This window comes from Triticum dicoccoides, chromosome 4B (assembly GCF_002162155.2).
Source record: "Triticum dicoccoides isolate Atlit2015 ecotype Zavitan chromosome 4B, WEW_v2.0, whole genome shotgun sequence".
Classification (NCBI taxonomy): Eukaryota; Viridiplantae; Streptophyta; class Magnoliopsida; order Poales; family Poaceae; genus Triticum; species Triticum dicoccoides.
The window spans coordinates 332,269,233-332,279,417 of NC_041387.1; positions in this window are offsets into that span (position 1 = coordinate 332,269,233).

Sequence of the window (10,185 nt, forward strand, 5' to 3'; positions counted from 1 at the left end):
CCCGAATACTGGAGGAACACCTTGTGTGTTATCAAACGTCACAACGTAAATGGGTGATTATAAAGATGGTCTACAGGTGTCTCCAAAGGTGTTTGTTGAGTGGGCATTGATCGAGATTAGGATTTGTCACTCTTTGTGTCAAAGAGGTATCTCCGGGCCCTCTCGGTAATGCTCATCACTATTAGCCTTGCAAGCAATGTGATTAATGAGTTAGTTGTGGGATGAAGTATTACGGATCGAGTAAAGAGACTTGATGGTAACGAGATTGAACTAGGTGTGATGATACCAACGATAGAATCTCGGGAAAGTAACATACCAATGACAAAGGGAACAACGTATGTTGTTATGCGGTTTAACCGATAAAGATCTTCATAGAATATGTAGGAACCAATATGAGCATCCAGGTTCCGCTATTGGTTATTGATCGGAGATGTTTCTCGATCATGTCTACATAGTTCTCGAACCCGTAGGGTCCGCACGATTAGAGTTCGATGACGATATGTATTATGAGTTATGTGTTTTTGATGACTGAAGTTTTTTCGGAGTACTAGATGAGATCATGGACGTGACGAGGAGTCTTGAAATGGTCGAGACATAAAGATTGATATATTGGACCATGTTATTCAGACACCGGAAATGTTCTGGGTTGTTTCGGGTAAAAAGGAGTGCCGGAGGGGTTACTCGAACCACCTGGGGGAACTAATGGGCCACCATGGGCCTTAGTGGAGAGAGAGGAGGGAAGCCAGGGAAGGGGGGCGCCCCCTTTCCTACTCCCTCTCCCTCTCCTTCCTTCCCCCTCCCTTCCTTCTAGGAGAATCCTACTAGGACTGGTAGTCCTAGTAGGACTCCTCCTCTTAGGCGCGCCCCCTAGGGCCGGCTGGCCTCCCCCTCCCTCCTTTATATACGGGGGCAGGGGCACCCTAGAAGACACAAGTTTCTCTTAACTGTGTGTGGTGCCCCCCTCCACAGTTACACACCTCGATCATACCATCATAATGCTTAGGCGAAGCCCTGCGCCGGTAATATCATCATCACCGTCGCCATGCCGTCGTGCTAACGGAACTCACCCTAGTCCTCAACTGGATCAAGAGCACGGGGGACGTTATTGAGCTGAAGGTTTCCTGAATGCGGAGGTGCCGTACGATCAGTACTTGGATCAGTTGGATCGCGAAGAAGTTCGAATACATCAACCGCATTACTAAATGCTTCCGCTTTCGGTCTACGAGGGTACATGGACACACTCTCCCCTCTCGTTGCTATGCATCTTCTAGATAGATCTTGCGTGATCGTAGGATTTTTTTTTGAAATTACTGCATTCCCCAACAGTGACACCAGAGCCAGGTCTGTGCGTAGATGTTTTATGCATGAGTAGATCACAACGAGTTGTGGGCGATAATACTCATACTGCTTACCACCAACGTGATTACTTTGATTCAGTGGTATTGTTGGATCAAGCATCCCGGACCAACATTACATGACCGCATTCATGAGACTGGTTCTACCAACGTGCTTTTACACATAGGTGGCTAGCGGGTGTCTGTTTCTCAAACTTTAGTTGAATCGAGTTTGACTACGGTCGTTCCTTGTTGATGGTTAAAACAGCACACTTGGTCAAAAATCATTGTGGTTTTGATGCGTAGGTAAGAAAGGTTCTTTCTAGAAGCCCGTAGCAGCCATGTAAAATTTGCAACAACAAAGTGGAGGACGTCTAACTTGTTTTTGCAGGGTTTGCTATGATGTGATATGGTCAAGACATGATGTGATATAAATTGTTGTATGAGATGATCATGTTTTGTAACAAAGTTATCAGCAACTAGCAAGAGCCATATGGTTGTCGCTTTGTTGTATGCAATGTAATCTCCTTGTAATTGTTTTACTTTATCACTAAGAGGTAGCGATAGTCGTAGAAGCAATAGTTGGCGAGACGACAACGATGCTATGATGGAGATCAAGGTGTCGCGCCGGTGACGATGGAGATCATGATGATGCTTGGGTGATGGAGATCATGAGCTTAAGATGATGATGGCCATATCATGTCATATATTTTGATTGCATGTGATTTTTATCTTTTATGTATCTTATTTTGCTTAGTATGGTGGTAGCATTATAATATGATCCCTTACTAAATTCATGGTATAAGTGTTCTCCATGAGTATGCACCATTGCTACAGTTTGTCGTGCCGAGACACCATGTGATGATCGGGTGTGATAAGCTCTACGTTCACATACAATGGGTGCAAGCCGGTTTGGCACACACAGAATACTCAAGTTAAACTTGACGAGCCTAGCATATGCAGATATGGCCTCGGAACACTGAGACCGAAAGGTCGAACGTGAATCATATAGTAGATATGATCAACATAGTGATGTTCACCATTGAAAACTACTCCATTTCACTTAATGATCGGACATGGTTTAGTTGATTTGGATCACGTGATCATTTAGATGACTAGAGGGATGTCTATCTAAGTGGGAGTTCTTAAGTAATATGATTAATTGAACTTTAATTTATCATGAACTTAGTCCTAATTGTTATTTTGCATGTCTATGTTATTGTAGATCAATGGCCCATGCTACCGTCCCTTTGAATTTTAATGTGTCCCTAGATAAAGCTAAGTTGAAAGATGATGGCAGCAATTACACAGCTGGGTCCATAGCTTGAGGAATATCCTCATTGCTGCACAGAAGAATTACGTCCTGGAAGCACCGTTAGGTGTACCACCCGCCAGGAACTACAAACATTGTGAATGCCTGGTAGACGCGTGTTGATGACTACTCGATAGTTCAGTGTGCCATGCTTTACCGCTTAGAATCGGGACTTCAAAGATGTTTTGAACATCATGCAGCATATGAGATGTTCCAAGAGTTGAAGTTAATATTTCAAGAAAATGCCCGAGTTGAGAGATATGAAGTCTCCAACAAGTTTTGTAGCTGCAAAATGGAGGAGAATAGTTTTGTCAATGAACACATACTTAGAATGTCTAGGTACCATAACCACTTGAGAGTCAGCTGGGAGTTAATCTTCCTGATGATTGTGTCATTGACAGAGTTCTTCAATCACTGCCACCAAGCTATAAAGGTTTCGTGATGAACTATAATATGCAAGGGATGAACAAGACAATTCCCGAGCTCTTCGCAATGCTAAAGGCTGCAGAGGTAGAAATCAAAAAGGAGCATCAAGTGTCGATAGTCAACAAGACCACTAGTTTCAAGAAAAAGGGCAAAGGGAAGAAGGGGAACTTCAAGAAGAACGGCCAGAAAGTTGCTTCTCAAGAGAAGAAGCCCAATTTTGGACCTAAGCCTGAAACTGAGTGCTTCTACTTCAAAGGGACTGGTCACTAGAAGCGGAACTGCCCCAAGTATTTGGCGGATAAGAAGGATGGCAAAGTGAAAGGTATATTTGATATACATGTTATTGATGTGCACCTTACTAATGCTCGTAGTAGCGCTAGGGTATTTTATACTGGTTCTGTTGCTCACATTTGCAACTCGAAACAGGGGCTACGGATTAAACGAAGATTGGCTAAGGACGAGGTAACAATGCACGTGGGAAATGGTTCCAAGGTCGATGCGATCACCGTTAGCACGCTACCTCTACATCTACCTTCGAGATTAGTTTTAGACCTAAATAATTGTTATTTGGTGCCATCGTTGAGCACAGACATTATATCTAGATCTTGTTTGATGCGAGACAGTTATTCTGTTAAATCATAGAATAATGGTTGTTCTATTTATACGAGTAATATCTTTTATTGTCATGCACCCTTGCTGAGTGGTCTATTTTTGTTGAATCTTGATCGTGATGATACACATGTTCATAATATTGAAGCCAAAAGATGCAAAGTTGATAATGATAGTGCAACTTATTTGTGGCACTGCCGTTTAGGTCACATCGATGTAAAGCGCATGAAGAAACTCCATGCTGATGGACTTTTGGAATCACTTGATTATGAATCACTTGGTGCTTGCGTACCGTGCCTTATGGGCAAGATGACTAAAACTCCGTTCTCCGGAACAACGGAATGAGCTACTGACTTATTGTAAATAATACATACCGATGTATGCGGTCCAATGAGTGTTGAGGCTCGTGGCGGGTATCGTTATTTTCTTACCTTCATAGATGATTTGAGCAGATATGGTTATGCCTACTTAATGAAGCGTAAGTCTGAAACATATCAAAAGTTCAAAGAATTTCAGAGTAAAGTAGAAAATCATCGTAACAAGAAAATAAAGTTTCTATGATCTGATCGTGGAGGAGAATATTTGAGTTCCGAGCTTGGTCTTCATTTGAAACAATGTGGAATAGTTTCAAAACTTACGCATCCTGGAACACCACAGATTATTGGTGTGTCCGAATGTCGTAACCGTACTTTATTGGATATGGTGCGATCTAAGATGTCTCTTACTGATTTACCGCTATCGTTTTGGGGTTATGCTTTAGAGACGGCTACATTTACTCTAAATAGGGCACCATCAAAATCCATTGAGACGATGCCTTATGAACTGTGGTTTGGCAAGAAACCAAAGTTGCTGTTTCTTAAAGTTTGGGGCTGCGATGCTTATGTGAAAAAGCTTCAACCTGATAAGCTCGAACCCAAACCGGAGAAGTGCGTCTTCATAGGATACCCAAAGGAAACTATTGGGTACACCTTCTACACAGATCCGAAGGCAAGATATTCGTTGCTAGGAATGGAACCTTTCTAGAGAAGGAGTTTCTCTTGAAATAAGTGATTGGGAGGAAAGTATAGCTTGATGAGGTAATTATACCTTCTCCCGAATTGGAAAGTAGTTCATCATAGAAATCAGTTCCAGTGATTGCTACACCAATTAGTGAGGAAGCTAATGATGATGATCATGAAACTTCAGAGCAAGTTACTACAGAACCTCGTAGGTCTCCTAGAGTACGATCCGTACCAGAGTGGTACGGTAATCCTGTTCTGGAAGTCATGTTACTAGACAATGGTGAACCTACAAACTGCGAGGAAGCGATGATGAGCCCAGATTCCGCGAAATGGCTTGAGGCCATGAAATCTAAGATGGGATCCATGTATGAGAACAAAGTGTGCACTTTGGTGGATTTTCCCGATGATCGGCAGGCCATAGAAAATAAATGGATCTTCAAGAAGAAGACTGACGTTGACCATAATGTTACTGTCTAAAAAGCTCGACTTGTCGTGAAATGGTTTCGAAAAGTTCAAGGAGTTGACTATGATTGGACTTTCTCACCCGTAGCGATGCTTAAGTCTGTCTGAATCATGTTAGCAATTGCCGCATTTTATGATTATGAAATTTGGCAGATCGATGTCAAAACTGCATTCCTGAATGGATTTCTGGAAGAAGAGTTGTATATGATGCAACCAGAAGGTTTTGTCGATCCAAAGGGTGCTAACAAAGTGTGCAAGCTCCAGCGATCCATTTATGGACTGGTGGAAGCCTCTCGGAGTTGGAATAAACGTTTTGATAGTGTGATCAAAGCATATGGTCTTATACAGACTTTTGGAGAAGCCTGTATTTACAAGATAGTGTGAGTGGGAGCTCTGTAGCATTTCTGATATTATATGTAGATGACATATTGTTGATTGGAAATGATATAGAATTTCTGGATAGCATAAAAGGATACATGAATAAATGTTTTTCAATGAAAGATATCGGTGAAGCTACTTACATATTGGGTATCAAGATCTATAGATATAGATCAAGACGCTTAATTGGACTTTCACAAAGCACATACCTTGATAAAGTTTTGAAGAAGTTCAAAATGGACCAGTCAAAGTAAGGGTTCCTGCCCGTGTTACAAGGTGTGAAGTTGAGTCAGACTCAATGCCTGACCACTGCAGAAGATAGAGAGAAAATAAAAGTTATTCCATATGCTTCAACCATAGGTTCTATCATGTATGCAATGCTGCGTACCAGACCTGATGTGTGCCTTGCTATAAGTATAGCAGCGAGGTACCAAAGTAATCCCGGAGTGGAGCACTGGACAGCTGTCAAGAACATCCTAAAGTACCTAAAAAGTACTAAGGATATGTTTCTCGTTTGTCGAGGTGACAAAGAGCTCATCGTGAATGGTTACGTCGATGCAAGCTTTGACAGTGATCCGGGTGACACTAAGTCACAATCCGGATATGTATTTTTATTTAATGGAGGAGCTATCAGTTGGTGTAGTTCCAAGCAAAGCATCATGGTGGGATCTATGTGTGAAGTGGAGTACATTGCTACTTCAGAAGCAACAAATGAAGGAGTCTGGATGAAGGAGTTCATATCCGATCTAGGTGTCATACCTAGTGCATCGGGTCCAATGAAAATCTTTTGTGACAATACTGGTGCAATTGCCTTGGCGATGGAATCCATATTTCACAAGAGAACCAAGCACATCAAGAGACACTTCAATTCCATCCGTCATCAAGTGTCTGAAGGGGACATAGAGATTTGCAAGATACATACGGATCTGAATGTTGCAGACCCATTGACTAAGCCTCTTCCACGAGCAAAACATGATCAACATTAAAACTCCATGGGTGTTAGAATCATTACTTTGTCATCTAGATTATTGACTCTAGTGCAAGTGGGAGACTGAAGGAAATATGCCTTAGAGGCAATGATAAAGTAATTATTTATTTCCTTATTTCATGTAAATGTTTATATTTCATGCTAGAATTGCATTAACCGGAAACTTAGTACATTTGTGAATACATAGACAAAACATAGTGTCCCTAGTATGCCTCTACTTGACTAGGTCGTTAATCAAAGATTGTTATGTTTCCTAACCATAGACATGTGTTGTCATTTGATGAATGGGATCACGTCATCAGGAGAATGATGTGATGGACAAGACCCATCTGTGAGCTTAGCATTATGATCGTTATAGTTTCATTGCTACTTCTTTCTTCATGACTTATACATGTTCCTCGGACTATGAGATTATGCAACTCCCGGATACCGGAGGAACACCTTGTGTGCTATCAAACACCACAACGAAAATGATTGATTATAAAGTTGCTCTACATGTGTCAATGAAGGTGTTTGTTGAGTTGGCGTATATCGAGATTAGGATTTGTCACTCCGTGTTTCGGAGAGGTACCTCTGGGCCCTCTCGGTAATGCTCATCACTATAAGCCTTGCAAATAGTGGGACTAATGAGTTAGTTGCAGTATGAAGTATTACGGAATGAGTAAAGAGACTTGCCAGTAACGACATTGAACTAGGTTTGATGATACCGATGATCGAATCATGGGCAAGTAACATACCGATGACAAAGGGAACAATGTATGTTGTTATGCGGTTTAACCGATGAAGATCTTCTTAGAATATGTAGGAACAAATATGAGCATCTAGGTTCCGCTATTGGTTATTGATCGGAGATGTGTCTCGGTCATGTCTAAATAGTTCTCGAACATGTAGGGTTCGCATGCTTAACGTCCAATGACGATATGTATTATTAGTTATGTGTTTTTGATGACCGAAGTTTGTTCAGAGTCCCAGATGAGATCATGGACATGGCGAGGAGTCTCGAAATGGTCGAGACATAAAGATTGATATACTGGACCATGTTATTCAGACACCAGAAGTTTTCCAGGTGGTTTCGGGTAAAAACGGAGTGCCGGAAGGGTTACCGGAACCCCCCGGGGAAACTAATGGGCCACCATGGGCCTTAGTGGAGAGAGAGGAGGGCGGCCAGGCACTACAAAAAAATACACTTCTGTGATGATACGTGTTTGTCACAGTAGGTCGCGTTTTCTGTCATGCATGTACATCCATGACGATTTTATGACAGAATCAAGATAGTCATACCTATGTTGTCGTAGAAGTGTTCCATGACATTACCAAAATTATCATCACGGAAGTGTCGACTTCCATGATGATAAATCGCGCATCACAGAAGTGCTTTCGTCAAGGGTGACCGACACGTGGCATCCACCGTAACGGAACGCCGTTAAGCTATCGGGTCGGATTTTGGATCCGATAACCCGTTAACAGCCACTAGCAATGCCGATTTTCCACGTGTAAAATTCTCATTGGCTAGCGGATCCACGTGTCAGCTCCACGTTGGCACAGGTGTCACTCATCCAACGGTCGAGATGGGCCTATGGTATGTTGACATGTGGACCGACCCAAAAGTGGCCCACAATGTTTAAATGGGCCGGCCCAACCGAAGGCCCATAAGATTTAGCCGACCATAATGGGCCGGCCGAGCTAAAGGCCCACAAAATTTACCGGACCATAATGGGCCGGCCCAGCTAAAGGCTCACACGATTTTGCAGACCATAGTGGGTCGGCCCAGCTAAAGGCCCACAAGATTTTGCAGACCACAATGGGCCGGCCTAGCTAAAGGCCCACAAGATTCTGTAAACCATAATGGGCCGGCCCAGCTACAGGCCCAACATTCTCTGTCAAATCGGCCCGTCAACGGCCTGGTCTAAAGTTGTCATCAATGCGGCCCATCGTAACTTCTGGCCCGCTAATAGTCCGCTAAGTAATTGGGCCGAATTATGGCCCGGTGTATTTTCGGCCTGTTAAAGGTCAGGCTTCATGTGGGCCCATTTACAGGCCATCAAAACTTTTGTCCCATAAACGACCGTGAAGGATTTGGGTCATATTCGGCCATGTCTGTCATTTGGCCTGTTAGAAGTCCACTATAGATTTGGGCCACTTTCGGCCTGTTGTCATTTTCGGCCTGTTAACGCCAGACGTAAACCATGGGCCATATGTGGCCCAACGTCATATCGGGCCCATTAACGGCCCATATAAAAATGATGATAATCTAGCCCGACCGAAGTTCCGGCCTGTTAAAGGCCCGTGTATTAGGTTGACGCATTTACGGCCCGTCCGAATTGCGGCCTGTCAAATATCCGCATCGTAAATGGGCCACCATTTCGGCCACCTAAGTCCAGTGGGTTATTTGGCACAATCAGGGCCCAATCTCAGTTTTGGTCTATTAAAGGCCCATGTTTTTTATGGGCTCGAGATATTTACACCTGTAAACGGCCTATTTTTACTGAGGGCCCAAATTATGTTTAGGCCTGTTAAAGGCCCACTATGGGCACAGGCCTACCAGAAAAAATATGAAAGCTTATGCTGATTTAAGCCCAGATATTTTTAGTGGGCTACATGCCACTTTCGGCCCGTAATCGTTTTTAGCCCAATTGGAATGGGCCCGACGAATGTTGGCATGTTAGGCTCCTATGAAGCTTTCGGCCGAATACATTACTAAGATAAACCTACACTATACAAAAATAGTGTCGTAATTACTGCAGCCTATGGCAGCATCATAAATGTTGTATCACAACAAAATAAATTCCAACCATACAACAAAAGGCCTGTTGGCATAAAGTTTACAGTCCTTCCAAATGAAAGCACCATCAGATGTATAGAAGCACAGACCATTTGACCTGAGTGGTAATGTTTCAGGCTATAGAATCTAATGGAGCAGCACGATCTCCACCTTTTTCCCGCCATTGCTCTTGAACAACGACGCGAATGTATGATAGTCTGGTTTCAAAACCATTCATATCTTGACGACATTTCTCAACCACTATTCTTGTTTCCGGAACAACCTCCATTAGGGATTGGACTTGTATCTAGAGCACAGATATATCACTCTGTCTACGAGGAAGATTTTGTTCAGTAGGCGATTTGGACGAGGTTACCTTGACAACCAACCCAAAATTACACAGGAAGGTGCTTTTTGCACTGTTAGTGGAGAGATACTGAAGCACTTCAGAAAGAGGTGACATTGTGCCTGTAGTAGCCTCGTCACCTTCAGGTGGTTGTGGTTGTTCAATCATTTGTTCCATAGCTTCCTGAAAGTTCGAACTTGTAGATTAGTGTACCAGATAAGTTACTAATGACAAAAACAAACACAGTAGGTTAAACGTTTATACATAACTTATTTTGGTGAACTACTGTAATACATTAGCATGTATTGTAGTGCCAACTACATAATAAAATCACTTTCATAACATATGTCCATGTAGCATGACTACCGTATTATCTATTTCCTCACATTCGTTGACATCTAAGGATAAAGAGACATGGTTTAAAGTAGGATGAACATAGTATGACATCATTCATATCATGGGAAAACAGATATAAAACAAACAGGCTATTTTATCATTGTGTGCGCACGTGAACATAACAACTAGATTACAGATCAAGACCAAAAGAATATCCTTCACCTCTTTTAAA